Raw genomic sequence first — 23334 nt, forward strand, 5'->3', positions numbered from 1 at the left:
TACTGCATTATTTTTGGTTTATCGATACATAGTTTTGATATGCTTTTCATGTTATAAGTTAAGAAAATTAATATACCGGTCAAATACTGATTCACCCCCCCCTCTCAGTATCTTTGGGAACCCTAACAATTTGTATTAGAGCCTAGTCCTCTATTTGCAAAAGCCTAACAGCTTGAGGAAGATCTTGACACCAGTAGAGATGGAAAATTTGAGAAAGCAATTGGAAACAACTCTTTCAGTCTATGATGCAGAAAAAGTAAAGAATATCAAACTTGAGGATGATTTGAAGGCTGCATAGGATATCATTCAAGGACTTCAAGATAATTTCACTATAGCAAGGAAGAAGAGAAGAGAACTTTGTGAAAAGATGCAAAATGATGAAGAGGAAAAAGAAACTCTTAATGATCTGGTGAACCAACTGAGACAAGATAACTGTAAAATGAAGAATGAGATGCAAGATATAACTATGAGATTTTGTAAAGAAATTGAAGATAGAAAGAAGAATGAAGATGATTTGGTTAGAAGACTAAATGATATTGGAAATGAAAACACAAGACTCGGTCATGAAAATGATATGTTGAAGATAGATTTGATGCATACACAAAATGACAGAACTAAACTCATGAGACAAAAAGGAATCTTGGAGAATGAGCTGACTGCTGCAAATCAACACAAGGAGAAATTCAAGAAAAGTTCAGAATAACTTGTTGACATGTTGAAGAATCCGAAACCTAATGGTGATACAAATGGCCTTGGCTTTGAACTTGGTGAAAGCTCTGGTAATGCAAATAATCATGATCATAGTAAACTGGTAAGACAACCTCATGCTTGCAAATTCAATGGGAAATACTTTAACTGTAACAAGTATGGTCATAGAGAAAATCATTGTAGATGTAGAAATTATCAGAACAATAATACACCCACCGGTCAATGTTCAAAATGCAACAAAATTCGTCATAATTCAGAAAACTGCAGAATGAATGTAAGATGTTATGTTTGTGGAAGATTTGGACATCTATCTAATCAATGCTAAACACAAACCAGCATAGGATATGGGAAAGCTATTCAAAAAAACAATGTGACTTGTTATGCTTGTAACAAAATTGGACATATTGCAAAATTTTGTAGAAGCAAGACTCCACCGGCAAATAACAAAGGACCTAGTTTGAAAGGTAAAGAAAAAGTTGAAGAGGTAAAGCAAGAATTCTCAAAACAATGGATCAGAAAGTCAGATCATAATGTTGATGGGAATACTCCTCCACTGGTAGAATAGAGTATCACTCCACCGGCAGGAGACTCTTCATATAACTGAAGGAAAATCCTTTAGGGGTTTAGCAACAAACTGAAAAAACATGCTAACATACCCTCAGTTGATGGTGAGAAGTTGAAATTACTTCTTTATCGGTAGATGATTTAAGTTGTGACTTAACCGGCAAGCATTAAATGTGGAAGTTAGAGAAAATGACATTATAAATCAAGTGTTTTGGCTCCTTTTTCATTCACCGAGCATTCAAATCTTTGAGAACATGAAAATTCTTGAGTGAAGGCATCCTTAGCGAAGAAGTGAAGCAGTTCATCCAAGCACTCATCCTAAAGGAAGATTGAGGTATTTATAACTATGGCTTCCTCATCCACTCCTGAATTTATTGCAAACCCTACTATGATTGAAGTTATCAAGCGCCCTAGACCCGTATTCAAGCTTGTTCCCGAAATTGCGAATAAAGATGATACCCTAGGTGCATTTTCTCAAATTCCTAAGGGAGTAGTATATGCTGAAGACCCTAGGATATACATACATTGTCATATAGAGGAATTAGGAGATGATGAAATCAAGAACATGTATCGGATTTTAATTTGTGACGAATTTGGAAATATCAAACCAGAACATAAGATAGTGGAAACCCTAGGTTTTACTGAAATCCTTAGTGTCCCGGATTTTCCCAAGGATATTATAAGGATTGTGCTAAGCAAAGTTCATGGAGAATTCTTTTGGTTGGATTCAATTCATAAGATCACCAAAGAAATAGTAAAGGTAGTAACAAGGTTACCTTCCACTGGTAGCAGGCCTGACAAAACTAAAAAGGTCTCTAAAACACAATAATGGACCTAACCAGTGCAACATTTGCCAAAAGGTCTCTAAGGGTAAATGATGTGAAGGGTATCAATGTCAAATTTGTCAGTATGATTTTATGCTACAAGGATACACATGCAAATAGGTTAAACTCAGTATCTAGCCTATGTATTAAAAGTGCATATGATATTGTTAACAACAATATTTGAATAGATGTGTGTGAATGGCTCAAAGATGACAATCTGAAGAAGATAAAGGGAGATAAGAAAGGAACCTTTAGATTTGGAAATTTACTTGTATGTTTAATGTTGTATATTACTAAGCAAGTACTTGGTATTGGTAGGAGAGATTTTGGTTTTGACATATCGGTAGGAAAGCAGCTTTTGGATACACTAAACAACATGGGAGATAACAGGGATAAAAACATAAATGAACATTTTCAAGCACTAAAAGCTCAAATGAAGACTAGAACAAGATTGCCATAGGCAATTATGGATAAATATCAAAAGGAAATATGTTTTGTAATTAAGAAAGATGAAATATGGATGGAGCTAGTTGTCCCTAGGACTATCTGGGTAACTGAAATGGGATATGAAATAGATGATAACATCATAGAACTTATGCAAAAGCCCTCCTTGAAGCACCAAAGGAACCTCCTGAAAAAATATTTGGAAATGCAGAAACAATTGAAAGTGGAATTCAGTCAACAAAAAGGGTTAAGAAAGTTGAACAAACTGTGAAAAAGGGAACCCGACAGGCAAAGGCAATTAAGGAAGATGTTTTGAAACAAACTGGTATCAAGGAAAGTGAGCTGGAAGGACTTCAACCGAAAGCTCATCTTTCACCAGTTGGAACTTCTTCTGAGAGTGATAAACCGACAGTATTCAAAACATTGGAAAGGAAAAGAAAACCCTCACCGGTACCCTCACCCATGCCTAGGAGAACCAGACCAAAGCAACAAGCAGTGAGGCCTCCAGTAAAGAAGTTGACCCCTAAGAAGAAAAAGGTAAAACAAGACATTGCTCCACTAGATAAGCTCCTTAGTGAAATAACAGAGGATGGAAAGTTGAAGAACATTAGCAAACTATACAATACACTTTTCACTGATGACAGAGAGAGAATAGAAAATAGTGTAATTTTACACTTGGATATTTACAAGAAATTTTTGATGGAAATTGTTGATGAAATACCCACTGATCTTTACAAAAGACTTGAAGCTAGAAGGGTAGCTATTTTTGAGCTAGATAAGAAAATAAAAATTGAGAAATTACTTGTAGTTCACCCAGTGAACTCACCGGAAGAAATTGATCAATTAATCAGTGAGGCCAACTGGACTATATTCTCAACCGGTCACCGACATGTAGCACTAATGGCAAGGAGAATGAATGAAATTTCAGAAGAGACTGCGAACCAATGGGACATATTCTTTGTTGTAAAAGAGGAATAGGAAGAACTCAAAAGACCCAAGACTATCAAAGTATATCAAAAAGACAGGGATAAGGGGAAATGCAAGGAAGGTGGACCTCCGAACCTAAAGATAACTGACAACTTACCCCCCACCTCCTTCTGATACTACACTGGTAGAAACAGTTGACACACAACCGGATACAAAGAATATGGAGACTATGTTGGCATTATGTGAACTGGTATGAGGACATGATGACATTGTATGTTGTCATTGATGTCAATATGCTGAAGAGGAGAAAACCGGTATATGTGAGACCTGGTATGTTACCAAGAACCGATATATATGAGAACTAGTATAACACTATGAACCGACATTTGTGCCAAAGTGAAGCGGTGTGTTTGTTTAAGGTGAACTGGCATGTGGTTATGGGAACCGGCACATGGAAGCTTTGTATGACTACCGGTTGGTAGTCTCAACTTTAGGGTTTCAAGTTGAAGTGTCTCAAGCCTGTGTAACTCAATCGGTGACTTTTTTTGATGAGATAGCATTGTAACGAAGAAAAGATCATGTTGCCACGTCAGCCTTGTGCGCGTGAAGGATGAAGATCAGAAGAAGTTGTTATTGATGTTCAAGCAAAAGGAACCAGTATGACCCGATACGTATGGTGATCGGCAGCGGTAATGGACAACCAGAATGGAGTGAACCGATATCAAGGTTCACTAAGTATGTCTATTGGTTGATAATCTAGGGTTGCCAGTTTGGCTTATGCAGAGCAACCGAAGACGTGGCATGACTTGCAAGGTAAAGAATAAAATATCATGTTAGACTGAACGCATTAATGTCCTACCTCAGGAATGCATGTTTTTCCTATCTGGTAGGTGAAAAGTGTAGGATGGGTCATTAATTTGAAGATGCAAAATGATTCACGATCTAATTTAGATCATCTCCTGAAAAGCTTGAACGATGCCAGATGCAGAATGTTTCGCGATCTGATTTAGATCATATGCAATGGGTTTGAAAGGTCAAGATTGGACCGCTTGTAAGAAGATGGTCAGGATCGAACCGTCTTTGTAAAACTTAGGTTTAGGGTTTATGCTTTCAACCAAGTGATTGTCTATAAGGTCGATGTAGTTCAGATTTTGTATGTGTTGGCAAATGTTGTGTGTGTGTCCGCTTAATGGGAGATTGGATACTTGCCAAACCTGAGTGAGAGATCTACAGAGTGTGATTGCAGAAGAGAGGAGCTTAAAAGGATCTACCCTAGCAAGGTGTGTTATCTTCAAATCGATGTTTTACCTGTTCTTTTCTAACCACTTCAACAGATTGTAAATCCCTTGACTAGGTAAGCTTTAGCAGGCTTTTGTTATAATTCCTTTAACCAGGTGGCTCAAGTTTATTGAGTTAGTTAAATCCTCTAGCAAGGTAATTCCTAACAGGATTTTAATCCTTAACCATATTTTATAGCCATCCCTTAACTGGGTGATCCCTAATAGGATCGGTTCCTAACAAAACCTTATTGTAAAGTCTTTAACCAGACTAGGCTCCTAACATAGAGGACTTCAAGAGAGTTCAAAACAAGCTTGTGGGTATTCATCCCCACCGTGGTTTTTCCCATTTGGGTTTCCACGTGAAAAATCTATGTGTCATGGGTTGTGTATTTTTCATGTGATGATTGAGCAGCCTTTGTTTAGTTGAATATGTATGGAAAGCTAATGGTGGTGTTGTTACTAATGCAACTTATGCATGATCAAGTCGGTAAAATTGCTATCTATATTTTAGACTTGTTGTATGTTGTTTGAAGTACTTCTATTTTACCGGTTTAGCTATCTGTACTGATTCACCCCCCCCCCTCTCAGTACCGAATAGGGTATTAGTTGTTCATCATTATTCATCAGCTAGGTGTTGCATTCAAGACAAGGATTCAACCATTGAAGAGGAGGTTTATACCAACATTCAAACATCCTATTTTACATATCCACTCAAGTAAATTCATTTACAAAGGTTGTAGGTGTGCAGCTATAATTGCAGGTTTAGGCTTCATTTTCAGAGACGGAAAAACCCTTTTTCGGTGTGCGTATTTTTCAGAGGACCGTGTGCAACTTACACATGGTCCCTACAACTTTTTCTCAGATTTGCAGGGAAGCTTCGTCTCAACATTCTACTACTAATTCGAGGTGCACAGCTTCGTCCTGCATCTCTATCTCAAGATATAATGATTTATTTATCATGTATGTACTTTGCTAATTTGCTTTCCTAATACCTTTCCAAAATTACTGCAATACACTTACTATTCAATCACTTACCATTGGGGATTGGATCTAGTGAATTCAACCCCTCTTTTGATTGTAATGTGTGAAAAATTGAAGGGAATCCTTTGTGAAACTTTCATCCCTCTTTTGAGGGGAGTAAAGCTTTCCACTTGATCTCCCCTCATCATTTTTAACCACATTACATTTTGGTGAACCCAACATCTTACATGCTTGACATTGATAATTATTGCGTACTTTTCATTTACAAGTTTAATTTTCTTGCAATTTACACAAACTTAGTGGTTAATTCATTCAAAACCCTAGTTGCTAAAATTGAAATTGAACTTGTATTTTGCAAAAATTGGTATCTATCGTCTTAGATCTGAAAAATTACATTTCTTGTTAAATTCAATTCTTTCATTCTCTTGTTCAATTTGCAAATCAAATTTACAAAATTAAATGGTTAATTTTCAAAACCCTAATTTTCAAACATCAACTTGAACTTGTGCAAAAATTGGATTTACATTTAATTTTCAGATTTGTGACTGTTTTCAAATTTGTCTTCTTGCCAAAAATTCAAATTTCAATTTCCCTCCTTTTCCCAAAACTTAAAATTTCAAAATTCAGTGGTTAGGTCCTAAAACCCTAATTTTCAAATTTAATTGGATTTTGTGCAAATTTCAATCAATTTCAACCAATTTCAATTTTCTAAATATTATTTAAGGTGGCCCTATCCAGTAGGATTGACCTTTTTCAAAATTGCAATTCAATTTTTTATATTTTTGAAAACCATAATAGGGTCCTATTTCGACATTCAAACCTTAATTTCACCTATCTAGAGATCGTAAAATCAATCAATTTTGGGGGTTAGCTCTCAAATCATCACAGCTTTCATCCCTGAATTTTTTCTAAAAAGTTGGAAGGACTGTACATAACTTACACACAGTCCCTGGCTTTTTTCTCGAAATTTTGGGAGACTGTTATGACTGTATTTAATTGCTTACATCCAGAAAATTGGCTGATTTTGTCAAATTTGGATCCCTCTAAAATCGAAAACACTTCCCAATTTTAACATTTCAACTTTCAAGCAAACATTTAAAATTAAGTGGTTAATTATAATCTGCCCTAATTTTAAGATCTTAATTTTGTCAATTTTAAATTTGAAATTAAGTGGTAAATTTTAATCTCTTTTTATTAATTATAAATCTTTCTTGGAGATTGTGTCATTTCTTCTTTCCATAGAGTTCAAATTTTATAATCATCATTTTCTTGAATTTTGCATTATTCAATTTTGCAAACTTTGTTCCCAAAATTCAAATTTCAAATTTTTCCTCTAATGCATGAGTTTTACAACTATTAGTCCTGCCTATACTATCCCTGTTAGATGAAGCATTAGAATTAAGGCTTCCCAAGGTTTAATTACCAAAGAGATGAAGCCTAATTTGGGTGACTTCTACAATGAGGATATTGCTAATTCTTCCCATCCTAATAATATCTCTACCTAACCAATTGATGATTCCCATGATGAATAACAAGCTTTAACTAGAGTTTCCATAGATCAACTTTCAAAATTGGACAATCAATTTGACAATTTCCAACAGTGGGTGTCCCAAGAATATCCTAATAGTGAATCTCTTCCATTAATTTAAGGTCTAAAATGCATGATTCAAAGTGATAAGAATGGAATTGATAAATTGTGTGGTATTGCTCACATTGTTGATTCTAATGTTATTCCTATGAAGAGTTGTGCTGAGAACTTAGGCTATTCACAACCTCCTACACAAACCAATCATTTCATCCCTTTGACCACTTCTATGGATAGTATTCCTACTTTCACTTCAAAAATCATGGCTACTTCAACTCAAAATGTCATACCTACAACCATTAGTCATGGGGCAATCCATCTTCTTCATTCAATCCTCCATATTTATCTATGCCTTCAATGAGTATTCCTATTGTCTCCCAACCAATCAATGTGACACAAGGGGGTAATTCATCCAATCATTTTACTCTTCCTTTTAGTGTCACATTCCCTACTCAATCATCACCTATGCCTAATTACCATAATGACCCACCACCTTGTTCTCAATCAATGCCTTCTTTCAATAACATCACACCACCTTCTCAATCAAACATGTCTAACATAAATTCTTCAATTGAAGCAACAATTAATAACCTTGCTCAAATTGTGTCTTCATTACATCAATGAATTGCTTCAAAGAGTTAATCCAAGTTTAGAGTGCCCACATTTGATGTTGTGAGCCCACTTTCTCTTGATATTGTTAGATTTGTCCCTCCTAAACATGTTGAAGTCCCTCAATTGGAATTCTATAATGGAAAAGGTGATCCTTTAACACATGTCAAAACATTCCAAACTTTGTTTACTGACTTTTCTCATGATCAAAGATTACTTGCCAAATTGTTTACTAGAACATTAAGAGATGAGGCTTTGCAATGGTATTGTTCTTTGCCTTCTTATTCTATTACTTCTTTTCAACAATTAGCAAATGCTTTTATTCAACAATTTCAAAACAACATAGGTCCTAAAATCACTTTGACTGATTTAATGCATTGTTAACAAAGTGTTAAAGAAAAAGTGATTGATTTCATTGGTAGATACAAGCATTTGTGTTCTCAAATCTCTTTTCCAGTGCTTGATAATGATATTCAAATAATTTTCTTTTTTAATTTTCAAAAATACATTAGGGAAAAACTTCTCTTTTCTGAGTTTACTTCATTTTCTCAGTTGTGCGCAACACTTCACAATTATCAACTGATTGTGAGTCAAATGGAGCAATATAATCCTATGGCTCTGAGTGATAAGGGTGAGAGTGCTCAACAATAGTTTGTGAAGTTCAAACCAAACAAAGGCTTCATCAAATTCAATGACACAATCAACAACAACAATGTGAATGCTACAACATGTGTGCCTCCTATTTCTAAATTTTTCAAAAGAAAGAAAGAATTTACTCCTTTGAATGAATATTTGTACATAAACATGTCTCAGTTGTTACAAAGAAATGTTATCAAACTTCCTCCAATAAAACCAGTTGATCCTTCTAAAGCAAATTCACCTAACTTTGATAATAATTATTTCTGTCAATTTCGTTATCAACCTGGTCATGATACTTAAAAATGTTTTGCATTAAAATGTAATATTCAAGACTTGATTGATAATAACACTATATTTGTGGCAGGTGTGAATGATAAGGGAAAGAAATCAATAGCTCCTCCTAATCAAAATCTTAATATTTTCACTAATCCTTCACCCTCTCATACATCTAACGTGATTGAGAATGAACACACTTCTTTCTCTCCCACTGATTTCACTTCCACAGTTCAAAATATGGTTAATTTGGTAGAGAAATAAGAAACACCTAAGGATCCATGTATCATATTTGATCCTAGTGAGACCATTAAGGCACCTGATGGCCCTTTATACATAGTCACAAACATCCAAGGAAAACATTATCGTGGTGTGCTTATTGATCCCTCTTGCATGGTTAATGTCATCACTAAAGAATATCTATATACTTTATATTTGCATCAACCAATATATGATGATACTAATGTGGTTGTTAAGTTATTTGATGGATTTTCTTGTCCTACTATTGGTTCTATCACACTTCCTATTGAGATTCATACTAAGTCTATAGATCTCAATTTTGTTATCATTCCTTCATCTTAACAATTTTGTGTGAAGTTAGGCTACCCTTGGCTATCTTACATGAGGGCTCTTTCTTTTCCAATCCATAAGTTTTTGAAATTTCCCCACAATGGAGAAATCATAATTGTTAATCATAGCTTATTTCGAGCAACTGAAAGAAGATTGGGTGTTCCTATTGATTACTTTTGGCCTCAACAATTTGGATCTCTTCTACCAAGAAGTGATGCTCTCTTTCAATCTTATCAAAAATGGAAGAAAGATATGATCTTAACCTTAAGCCAACCTAGAACTCCAACACTTGATATTCCCATCATTCTTGAAGATGAAGTTCTTCCCCTAACAGATAGAACTAATCTTCCTCCTAAGGAAGATTCCAAACCTATTCCTATGGATGAAACCATGCCTTCTCCTAAGAAGAACAATAATATTCCTCCTAAGGTTATACCTATACCTCCTCCTCATGATAGACCTGGTCTCCTTCCTACACTAAACATTCCTCCTTTATATGGTGCAGTTCCACCTCCTTCCTCTTATAGAGAGAAGAGACCTACCTCTCCTCTTGTCCACCCTAGAAGACCTGAACCTAACCATCCAACTACCAAAGATGAGAACATTCCTCCTTCAACAAATATACCTCAACCTTCTCAGCCTTCCACTAAGACTAGATGGAATCATTGGCGAGAGAACACCAACAAAAATGTTGCACTATAGCTCGTGAAGTTGTTTCTCAAAATATTCAATCTCCCAAACCAATAGTTGACATGATTCCATTTTCTCCTAAGCAAGATGTTGAACCTAAATCTCCAAGTCATAAGCTGGAAAAAAAAAAACATGTGATGGTTTTACTTCTATTCATGTTAGAGATCCTCTTTTTCTAAATCTTGATGAAGAAATAGGTGAAAATGTTATTCATAATGGCAATACAACTCCTAATGCTTTTGATAGTGAATATGAATATGTTTATGTTGACAAACATTTATCTGCAGAATTTTCAAAAGCCTTAATCCTAGCTCCTAGAAATGAACAAAGTAACTTAGTACATGAGCATAGTCCTTATTTGGATCTTGTGATAGCTCCATCTATTGTGCTCGATGTCGCTCCTCTAGAGTATTTCCTGCCTTCCCGAAATAATGATCAGCAAGATCGAGAGGTGGATGTCATGCTAGACTAGTTGCATTAGTACCGTAGATCCTCCACCTCTCTCCTTACTTGCTCTTTTGTGGCCATTCTTCTATGTGTATCCCTATTTTTCTATTTGTTGTCCCTAGTGATGTCTACTTGAGGATGACGCAAAGCATTAAGATCTATTTTGGTATCTTTCATGTTGACTCAAAAGACACATGTGTTCCCCTTCTTCTAAGGTGGTTTCCTTTCTTTGGGGAATGAGGACTATTTTATGGATATATATACATGATATATATGAGTTATCATATAGCATATTGACCCTGAGGAAAGTGAATCCACTATTAGACATTTCAAATAACTGAAAGACAACTGAGAGGGGGGGTGAATCAGTTGTCATGGATTACCAAAACCATTAGCAATTTAAACTTTAATATTGGAACCCAAAACATTAATATCAAAATAGTAGTTAAATCAATTAAGCATAAACAGTAATCATAGAATAAAAGCCATCCACATAACACCAATATTTGTACGTGGAAAACCTGGTAAAGGGAAAAACCATAGTGGGAAGCCTACCCACAGTAAGCTAATACTTCTACAGTAAGTATGTGAATTACAATTGAGGGTCCTGTACTTTTAGAAAGGCCAACAGCCTAGAGCGTACTGCTCGTCACAAAAGGAGCCTCAATGAATACATAGAAATCCATACTACAATTCGGAGAAGTGTTGAACTGCAAAATATAGCATCTCCTATGCCTGAGTACTGTTCTGGTGTAAGCTCAATACCGGAGGACTAAATCCTCTTAAATAAACCCAATTTGATCTCCAATGGTTGACCAAATCCTCTACCTGAGTTATATTACATTATTCTCACATTACATTCCTTGACCATGACCTCTAACAATAACCATGATGATCTGCAATAAGATCTTACATCTATATATACAAACCCTCGACCATAAACAATCGGGTAGGCCACCAGAAAATGAACCAATTACATAATTACAAACCATGTTGGCCTAAGGCCAAACAAATAATATCCAACATATAAGACATCCCAAAAATATATCAATAGGTCCAATCCACACATTACATAAAAGTCGGTCCATAACCTAGATCAACCAGGACCAAGTATAGGTCCACATGCTACAAAAATGATCTCCATCTGCCAAGTCTCGAATATGATCACCAACGGAATCCTAAAAGTCCACCAGAAGTTGCACTAACACCCCTTATGCAATTCATCAAAGATATCCACAAAAAGCTCTACGGGTGAAACCCTCGCCAAAACCAGAAACCAAGCTTCTAGGCAAGCAGGATAGCATTCGATTACCAAACCAAAACCAACTATCCAAATATGAGCATGAGTATCATGAACAAGCCAATTGCATCACCAAACTATATCGAAGCCTATCGGATCATGTCGGATCCAAGTTAACTAGAAACCACTCAACCTACCGAGACCAGAAGGGTGTCAGTAAAGCATCCAAACAGCTAGTGTTGGCATTAATGACAAAACATCAATGCAACACATAATCAATTCCACCAAATGGCCAACAATCTCCCCCTTTGACATTGATGGCAACACTAGATGTAAAAAACATCTACGTACCAAGAAATGTCAAACAAGTCTCCCCCAATGGAAGATAGCCAACAATCTCTTGCATATAGGTCTGAATATCAATATCTCTCTCCATGTAAATAATATCTATGTAAAGCTCTGAATTTCTCTTCCTTTTTCACAATAATATCATTCCCCCTTTCTTTTTCTTTTTCACATCAATGTCACTCCCCCTTTGACATCAATGCCAGAAATCTGACAGAAATATCAAAGCAAAAGCATAAACCACTAACTCACAAAGCTGACTATTCCCCCTTAGCAATAGCATCCCACATCAGTGTCGAAATGAATAGTATCTTTGATAATTCATGTCGGACTGATGCCAAATCGCATCAATCAAGTCTCTATCGGAGGGGCAGAAACTCCCAATCTATCTCTCAGGTACTCAAATGATTCCTTGGGCAAAGGTTTAGTGAAAAAATCTTAAATTTTCTCTTTAGTGTTCACATAAACCAGTCTAACTTCATTTGCTTCCACCTTCTCCTTCAAAAAGTTATACTTGATAGATATGTCCTTTGTTTTAGAATGAAATACTAGATTCTTTGATATATCAATAGTAGCAGAGTTATCATAGTGAATAACTATCGGTGCATCACAATCCACCTTTATATCCTTCAACATTTGCTTCATCCATAAAACTTGTGTACAGCTAGTAGCAGCAGTAACATACTCAGCTTCAGCAGTAGATAAAGAAGTACATGACAACTTCTTACTGATCCATGATACCAACTTCTCTCCAAGAAATAAAGATCCACTGGAAGTACTTTTCTGGTCATCAGAATCTCTAGCCCAGTCAGCATCTGTATATGCACATAAAGTAAAGTTATCATCCTTAGGGTACCACAAGCCATATTCTGATGTACCTTGCAAGTATCTAAAAATCCTTTTCACCGCCATCTCATGATTTTCTCTAGGATCACTGTAAAATCTTGAAACAATACAAACAACATTCATAATGTCAGGCCTAGTCTAACTCAAATAAAGAAGACCTCCAATCATAGATTTTTATCTTGGAGGATTTACCGGTGCAGAAACATCTTTTATTGTCAATTTCTCACTTGTAACCATAGGAGTACTTACCGGTTTAGAATCTCCCATACAAAATTTCTTCAACAATTCCTTAGCATATTTAGTTTGACAGATGAAAATACCTTTGTCAGTTTGAGTAATCTGCAAACCTAAGAAAAATTTCATCTCACCAATCATAGACATCTCAAATTCTTTCTCCATATTCTTGAAAATTCTATGCATAACTTATCTTCACCTCCAAAAATAATGTCATCAACAAATACTTCAATAATCAATATATCATCATCAGTGATCTTATAATATAAATTACTGTTAGCATCGCCCTTAGTAAAACCAAGCTTCAAAAGATATTTATCCAACCTTACATACCAAGCTCTAGGTGCTTGTTTCAATCCATATAAATATTTCCTTAACTTGCAAACCATATATGTATTATCTGATAGTGAAAAACCATCAGGTTGCTCAATATAAACTTCTTCATCAAGATCCTCATTCAAAAATGCACATTTAACATCCATTTGATAAACCTTGTAGTTTTTATAAGCAAGAAATAATCTTACATCTTCAATCCTAGCTACAAGTGCAAAAGTCTATCCATAATCAATTCCTTATTTCTAAGTTTATCCTTTACAAACCAATCTAGCCTTATTTCATATAATTTGACCATTCTCATTCAATTTATTCCTAAAAACCCATTTAGTTCCAATAACATTTTTATTTTTAGGCTGGGGAACCAAGGTCCATGTGTTTTTTTTCTCAATCCGATCTAATTATTCTTCCATAGCTTTCAACCAATATTCATCTTTACATGCCTCAATTATAGATACTGGTTCAACTTGTGAAATTAAACATACCTCATTAGTTGTCATTCTTCTTCTTGTCATCACTCCATTGCTCTTATCCCCAATGATCTAATCTTTTGAATGATTCAATCTCACATACCTAGGAGTCTTCTAAATTTTTGTTCCTCTTCCCTGTTCTTCACTTACTGTAGAATTCTATGATACTGCTGGAGTAACTGGTTCAACTCTATGTTCCGGTAAAGGTTCTACCAGTTCAGATATAAAAATTTCCACTGTCGCTTCCTTCTCATAAATTCTAATTTGACTTATGTTTAGCTCATCTACTTTGACATTAGCACTCTCCACAATTCTCTGCAATCTCTTGTTTTGACCTGTTTACCCATTTGACATTCTTTACATACCAGATTATAGGGCTTCATAATCTTAGGTATATCCCTAACTGCCTTAGTTGAACTGATCTTCACAATGCAATCAAAATTCACATGACATAGCCTTTTATGCCATAGCCAACTCTCATCAATCTGTGTAATCAAACATGTCTTCTCACCGAAGTTCAAATGAAATTTATTACCCTTTTTTTGTGTACCGGTTGCAATCTCCAAACCAGATCTATTAATGATTTTGTATTTTCCATCCTTGAACTATAATTGAAATCCCTTATCTACCAATTGTTCTACACTCAAAATATTATGACTCAAACCTTCAACATAATAAACATTGTCAATATTGTTCTTACTATCTAATGATATAGTTCCTTTTCCTTTGATCATACATGCCTTGTCATCTCCAAATCTAACTAGTCCACCATCAAATTCTTGCAAAGACGGAAACTTCCCTTTATCTCTAGTCATATGATCTGAACAACCACTATTAATTACCCATTCATCCTTGTCTTGAATTTTACCAGCAAGTGCCTTCTCTTCAGGTACATTCTCTTCCAGTGCTAGATCATCTTCCTTGATAGACAGGAACACCCATTCCTTCCCATTACTAGATCCACTAGCAAAGTCTTATGTCGGTTCATCATCAAAATCAGTAATGCCTTCCTCATTCGCTATGTAGCATGATTTGTCTTTGTTTTTCTTATATTTATACTTGTTATGATATCCAAGGTTAGGTTTAAATGATCTTCTAACTCTTTCTTCAAATCTTGAATTTCTTTCAGGACATCTAGGTGCAAAATTACCAATCTTATTACATGCAAAACATTTAAAAGGTGTTTTTCCTTCATACTTACTTCCTACCGGTCCTTTAGATACTCTTCTAGAAAATAGTGCTTCAAGTTGCTCAAACTCATCATCTTGTCTCTTCATATCTTCCAATTTCTTTGCATATAAAGCTTTCCAATCTTGCTTACCAGTTGTAGATTTAGATGCATGAAAAGCAGGTTCAGACTTCACAGCTCCAAAAGGTCCAAAATCTTCAAGCTAAAAAGCAAATAGTTTCCCAACCAAAGTATCTCCATTGACAGATGTATTAGCCATTGTTCTCAACTCATTAATAGCAGTAGTGTTCATTTTGTAAGTCAGTGGTAGGGCTCTCAGGACTTTAGAAATAATTTGATCTTCGCTCAGAGTTCCACCACAACATTGAATTCACATGACAATCTCATTTACCCTTTCCATGAATGAAGTAATTCTTTCATCTTCTTCCATCTTTAGGTTTTCATATCTCACTCGGTAACCATCAAGTTTAACAATCTTTACTATAGGGTCACCTTCATTAAGAGTCTCCAACTTATCCCATATAGCCTTTCCAGATGATTTGTCGGTTAATCCCATTATTTGTTGATTAGAAAGTGCACACAAGAGGGCTTCTCTTGCTCTATAATCATTCTCAAGCTCCTTGTCTTGGTTTTCTGGAGAAGGATTGCTAGATCCCGGATTATAGGGTGTGACACCATTCTGTGTGATCTCCCAAATCTCCTTGCCAAGACATCTTAGATGAGTCTCCATCTGAATCTTCCATATTGTGTAATTTGTTCCATCAAGCCTTAGAATATCCCTTCAAAAGATAGCTCCAGAAGAACTGGATGAACTTGAACTGTTAGTCACCATAGGATCTTCCTCAAGTAGTTAAGTTTTCTGCAGAGAGGACCAAAGCTTTGATACCAATTATTAGATAGTTCAAATAACCGGAAGACAACTGAGAGGGGGGGTGAATTAGTTGTCACAGATTACCAGAACCATTAGCAATTTAAACTTTAATACCAGAACCCAAAACATTAATATCGGAATAGCAGTTAAACCAATTAAGCATAAATAGTAATCATAGAATAAAATCCATCCACATAACACCAAGATTTGTACATGGAAAACCTAGTAAAGGGAAAAACCACTGTGGGAAGCCTACCTACAGTCGGATAATACTTCTACAATAAGTATGTGAATTACAATTGAGGGGCCTGCACTTGCAGGAAGCTTCTCATCACAAACGGAGCCTCACTAACTACATAGAAATCTAGACTACTATCGGGAGAAGTGTTGAACTGCAAAATATAGCATCTCCTATGCCTGAGTATAGTTTCGATTTAAGCCCAATACGAGAGGACTAAATCCTCTTACATAAACCCAATTTGATCTCCAATAATCTACCAAGTCCTATGCCTGAATGATATTACATTATTCCTACATTACATTCCTTGACCATGACCTCTAACAATAACCATGATGATCTACAATGAGATCTTACATCCATATATACAAACCCTCGAACATAAACAATCTAGTCGGCCACCAGATAATGAACCAATTACATAATTACAAACTATGTCGGCCTAAGGCCAAACAAATAATATCCAACACATAAGACATCCTAGAAATATATCAATAGGTCCAATCCACCACGCTACAGCAATGATCTCCATCCACCAAGTCTCGAACATGATCACCAACAACATCCTAAAACTCCACCAGAAGTAGAACCAACACCACATATGCAATTCATCAAATATCTCCACAAAAAGCTATGTCGGTGAAACCCTCGCTAGAACTAGAAACTAGGCAAGCAAGATAGCATCCAATTACCAGACCAAAACCAATTGTCCAAATATGAGCATGAGTATCATGAACAAGCTAATTCCATCACCAAACTATACCAGAGCCTACCGGATCATGTCGGATCTAAGTTAACCAAAAACCACTCAACCTACCAGGACCAGAAGGGTGTCAATAAAGCATCCAAATAGCTAGTGTTACCATCAATGACAAAACATAAGTGCAACACATAATCAATTCCACCAAATGGCCAACATCCACCTTGTGCTTTGTGTTTTGTGTTCATTATCCCTGGGTTTCTTCCTCGATTAGGGGTTAAATCCTTGCGATAATGTGCTCCCTCTCTTTCTCTCTCTGAGGTGTATCTTACCTTAAAGCAATCGCTCTCGATAAGGCATCTGCGATCTCTTTAACGTGGGGGCATACACTTCGCTCATATTTTCCTTCTTGATACTTAGAGTTACTTAGCAGACTTTGGCTTTTCTTTGTATTTTTTGTGTATCCTTTCTTTTCATGACTCATAGTGAGGGGAACTTTAGTACTTGCAGCCATGGTTCTCCCTCTTTATCTTCCCTTTTACTTTGTCAATCAAAGTCATAAGAACCTTAGTCCACTGGGGGCTTGGTGTATCTTTCCTTCTTGAAATGGTAAAAGTCTTTCAATCTTGTCTCCTTGTACTTTATCGGTAGTATTGGCATACGCTTATACTCCCGCTAAAGTGGAGGCTAAATGTAGCATCATAAAATTGTGACCCTTACAATTTTTTACCGCATTTTGGTCTTTGCATTAGCGAATGAATCCCTAAGCCTGATCGGAGGCCCAAAACATGCTCATGCCATCAATAACTTGCATTTTTTCATCATACTGCACTGCCTTTTATTGTTGTCTATCCTAAATTAGGGCAAGACAGGGGCATGATACCCTTTTCCTAGCCCTATTTTGGGCCCCCTTTGGTACCGCCTTACATTGAGCTTGTCAATTGTTGAGCGGGAAAAGTCTTTCTATGTCGGCCTAAGATGGGAAATTACCTAAATACCCCTAATTGGCAAGTAGATAAGGAGAACTTCCCCTCCTATTTGCATAAGCGACAGTAGGGTGAACAAGTGAGAGGTCTCCATTATCGTTATCAGGCATTCAAGCATTCATTCAAGCATGGAGCATTTCAAGTCTCCTTTCAAGGCTAGGTGTTGCATTCAAGACAAGGATTCAACTATTGAAGAGGAGATTTCTACCAACATTCAAGATATCCTATTTCACATATCCACTCAATAAAATTCATTTACAACGGTTGTAGGTGCATGGTTGTAATTGCAAGTTTAGGCTTCATTTTCAGTGACGGAAAAACCCTTTTTGGAGTGTGGATTTTTTGGAGGACCATGTGAAACTTACACACGGTGCCTGCAACTTTTTCTCATATTTGTAGGGAAGCTTCGTCTCGACATTCTACTACTAATTCCAGGTGCACACCTTTGTCCCACATCTCTATCTCAAGATATAATCATTTCTTTGTCATTTATGCACTTAGTGTCAATTTGCTTAATTCAACTAGTCTATTACAAAAGAGGGCTAATTTACTTTCCTAATACCTTTCCAAACTTATTGCAATTCACTAAGTATTCAATCTCTTACCATTGGGGATTGGATCTAGTGAATTCAACCCCTCTTCTAAATGTAATGTGTGAAAAATTGAAGGGAATCCTTTGTGAAACTTTCATCCCTCTTCTGAGGGCAGTAAAGCTTTCCACTTTATCTCCCCTCATCATTTTTCACCACATTACAACCATTATATCCCCAAACTTTATTATAAATCTAGTAAGTCACTTAAAAATTGAAATGTGCACCTTTCCACCTTTCACCATAAAAACCTTACTTTAATATATAAACTTAATGATGCACAAATTAGATCCCACAGTCAATAAAATTTTGTACCATTACTTTTACCTAATCCTCCACATATGTGTGTACAAATATTATTTTTGCACTTTTCATGGTTTGGGCAATTGAATGGAGGATAGGTTTATAAAAACCATCTATACTTTTGATATAACATATTTAGTGCTATTTATGCACTTCTGATGCTTCTCCTTTCCTAATTTTATTGTCATTTATATGAAAAGAATAGTAATAGGCTAGAAAAAATTCTATGCAACTATAACATCATAATTACACCCCATACAATTCCACATCACATGACGCCTCTACTTTAAGATGACTAAAAAATAATGACCAAAATTCCACCTCATCTACTTGTATATCCTACCTTGTCACCCTTTTTTTCCATCTTTCTCAACCATTTAGACTATTCTATTTTGGGACAAGTGTGTGTCATAGAGACATCCACAAACTACATGTTTGTCCCATGAATATTAAATACGAAGGTGGATATTGAGATGTTATACCTACTAATTCTAGTAGATTTGTTATTTAGAGGATCTGGTTAATACTGAGAGGGGGGTGAATCAATATTAACAACAAATTGAAATCTTAAACCAAATTGATCGATACTTCACCAAAATAGATCATAACCAGTACTGGTAGCCACTAAAATCAATCTACTAATTATATTTTTCAAACTGCTCATTTAAGTGTTTCATATCATGCATGCAATAGAAAGATATCAACTTAACATAAACACAAATCAATAACACCAAGATTTTCATGTGGAAACCCAAATGGGAAAAACCGCGATGGGAATCGGTACCCTATTAGGAGCCTAGCCCAGTTAGGAGCCTACAATTATGCCCAGTTAGGAGCAAACCCTATTAGGAGTCCCCCGGTTAAGGGATTTACCTCAACCCTGTTACTAGCTTTACTCTGTTAGGAGTAGCCTTATGAAAGGATTTATAACCCAAGCTAATGAGTCACCCGGTGAAGGGATTTATACAATCAAGCATGTCAGGACATACCCGATTAATGGATTTTGAGTCTGCTACAACTATTAGGGAGCAACTGATGTATGATATGAAAATAACACTCTCTGTTTGCGTGTACAAATCATTTTATTCTCCAATCTGCTTCCCTCTTGTAGATACACACACTGGTTCGTCCACACACTCTTTTTTTAATCACCAACATAGTAAACCATCACAGACTTACCCTAAATAGACTTTACAACTTAGTCGGTTACAAAAACTGAACCTCATACTAAGATTTACATCATAGATCATCACAAATCTTTACAAATCATTACAGATCATCATATGGATCATTACAACAAATTACAAATCAATTATAGTTGTTGAATGATCATAAATCATCACCGCACTTTGATCTGAGAAGCAATCAAGTCCTTAAAACATTCTTATATGTTCTTTGTTGTTTCCCAAGAGATTTCATCAGCATTTTAACACTTCACATGGATTCAGCCATGTCATCACCATCTTACAAGCATAATCTAATACACTGTCGAACTCAAAATCATTATCGATTATAATATTTGAATACTGGTTCTTAATCCCTACTAAAACCCTATAGAAAATACATCAGTCGATCACAAACATGACTTCCGGTAACCAAAACATGATACAGTTCTGGTCATAACCTCATTACAATGTTACAAACACATATTCCAAATGGCAACACCGAATTCCTCAACAATCTCTAGATACAATTACTTAAGCATAACATAGTTTCACATTTATCAGTTAAAGTCCTATTTGCCAGTTAACTGTCAAATCCATTCCATAGCTTTTTGGTCAATCATAGACAACATAGATAACATGATATAAAAATATAACCATAGTTTCCATCAATGACAACACAAATTGATCATCAATTCATCAACAACATCTCAACTATATCATCACCAATTGTCCTTATACCGGTTCATCAATACCATCAACAGTTATGCCAATATGCCAACAAGATTAACACCTTTTGCATGCACTGAAGTTGAGATGCTTCTTCAATCCCTTTATCTTGTCATTTTTGCTTATTTTACCCTCTCTTTATCTTTTTGGCTCTCTATCACAATCTAAAGCTCTAGAGTTTTATTATTGAGGTTTTAACACTAGTTTTGGTGCACTTTGTCTACCATTGTTGGATTTGCGCATTGCATCCTCACCATCATTAAAGCTTCACACTTTTGAGGGATTTGTGTTCATCTTCACTCCAACAATCTTCCACTTCTTGGTGTTGAAAGGGAGTTTCTTCTCTCTTTCATTGCATATTTCATTATCAATATACATTTAGCATGTCTTTTTGTATCATTTCTCTTTTATCATTTATTTTATTATCTTTTATCAATTCATAAATGAGGGTCTAACTATTGTAGACCTTTAAATCACAACCCCAAAAATTTTGTCTTCATTTGTTTTGTGTGCAGGTTTGGAAAAGAAGGGAATAGCATTAACTACAAGCTTCATTTGTTGGACTTTTTGTGAACTTATTTTCCCTTTCCTTGTTTCTTTATTATTTTATTTTAATTAGTTGTTAGTTTCCAAATTTTATTTTCATCACATTAAGCACTCAAAGTATGTCTCCAGTCACTTTTGTACTTTTTGGTACAGCCTCTATGTCTCATCTATACGGGACACTAGCACACCTCACTTTCATCCTTGACCTATGCATGTGCCTTGGACAGAGAACTCACAGATTCTGCTATATGGTCTTTGTGGCTATTATTTTCAAGATCTATGGAACTAAAATACAACTATCTATTAGCATTAGTCATTTTTGTGCTTTTATTTCATCCTAGTGAGTATAGTTGGAGATTAGAGGAGTTCGAAGGTTTACTCTAAGCGGAGAAGAGGTTAGTGAGTCCTCAAGGGGTTTGAGAACCCTTCGAAGTGGTTCATTTTTCCTACTCTACATTTTGGTGAACTTGATGTGAACTTGTCTCTTGTTTGGAATTTATTTGAAAACCTTGTTAAATAATTTTATAAAACTTAATCAATTCATTGCTTATGTTGGGTTTCTCTCTAGTGCACTCTTCAAATTGTCAAAGCGTTGTGAGGCTTATCTATCAAATTTATGACCCAGACTATTTCTATAGTTATAGTGAGGAGAAATTATAGACCTATCATCCCACTAGATCACTATAGTTCTACGAGACCTAGCCCGATGTTCTTTGGGATCATAGATCTTGATGATCCTTTTGCTTCCTAGACTCTATTGGAATTTGATGTTCTAGTGATGCTCTGGTGAAGATTGGTAGTCTCTTATGATTACAAATGATATAGAGTTGAAATTGATGGCAACTCAGCCTGTTGATTTGATCGAGTATGAAGTTCTAGTTAACCAGTAATCTGGAATATGTCTTCTATGATTAGTTTCCGTAGTGAAGCTCAATGTACAGGTTTGAGAGCACTTTTCAATTTTGGTGAAGCATGTTTTGGTTTTTGTGATCAGGGTTGATTGGTTTAGTATCAAAAGCCTGTTATCATGCAAATGTACCCTCTGGTATTGATTTTGTCACTTGTTTGAAGATTTGGTATCCAGTTGAGCATAAAAGCAGAGTATTCTTCATGTTTAATGATGTAGTATGTGTCTGGATTGTTTAAGTTAATTCTTGTGGTTAGAATTATGTTTGGGATTTATGTGAGACCTAGAGGAAGCATTTGATAATGTGTTTTGGGTCTGGTATAAACTTTTTGATAAGATTGAAGCCAACTTGTAACTACATGTTTTATGTTGTGTGTTATGCATTTTTTAGAAGTCGGCCTGTGGGAGATTAATCTTGCTAATCGGATATATATAAGATCAATTTGGATGATGTATTAAGTATGTGTGGTGTGATATGATAGACCATTTTAGAGAGATTGAGCATAATTTCACGTGTGCATTTTGATCTTGGTTGATCCAGTGAGTAGTTGCAGAGAAGAATACAGAAGTTTAGCATAGCAGTGCAACGAAACATTTTGTGCCTAACCAGAACTGATATTTTGCATAGTCAGAGGTTATTTTCTAGTTCTTCACTTATCATAATTAGTTTGTAATCTCTTGTAAGGTAGTGAGCCTTCCTTCAGGGTTGTAGCCCTATTTTTTAATTTAAGTAGTGAACTCTAGGCAGTGTGCCTGAATGCAACTGCATTCCCTCATGTAATATTGTTTTGCTACTAGCCATAGTGGAATAATATTGTGTGTTTAAATCCCACCGTGGTTTTTCCCATTTAAGTTTCCACCTAAAAAATCTGGTCTTATGATTTTTTGGTTGATTATCTTGTGTTTCTGCACTTTACTTTCTTGCATAGGCTTCTGGTGGTTTCAGGATAAGTCAGAAAATTTATTTGTCGATAGATCACTGATTCACCCCCCCCCCCCCCCCCCTCTTAGTGATCCTTAACTCCAATAGACTCTTCCGTCAACTATTATTTTTGGAGGTTTTAATACATCTGGCTCAAACCCAAAGTCTGGAAATAATATCC

The sequence above is a fragment of the Cryptomeria japonica genome, chromosome 3 (genome assembly GCF_030272615.1).
Source record: "Cryptomeria japonica chromosome 3, Sugi_1.0, whole genome shotgun sequence".
Taxonomy (NCBI): domain Eukaryota; kingdom Viridiplantae; phylum Streptophyta; class Pinopsida; order Cupressales; family Cupressaceae; genus Cryptomeria; species Cryptomeria japonica.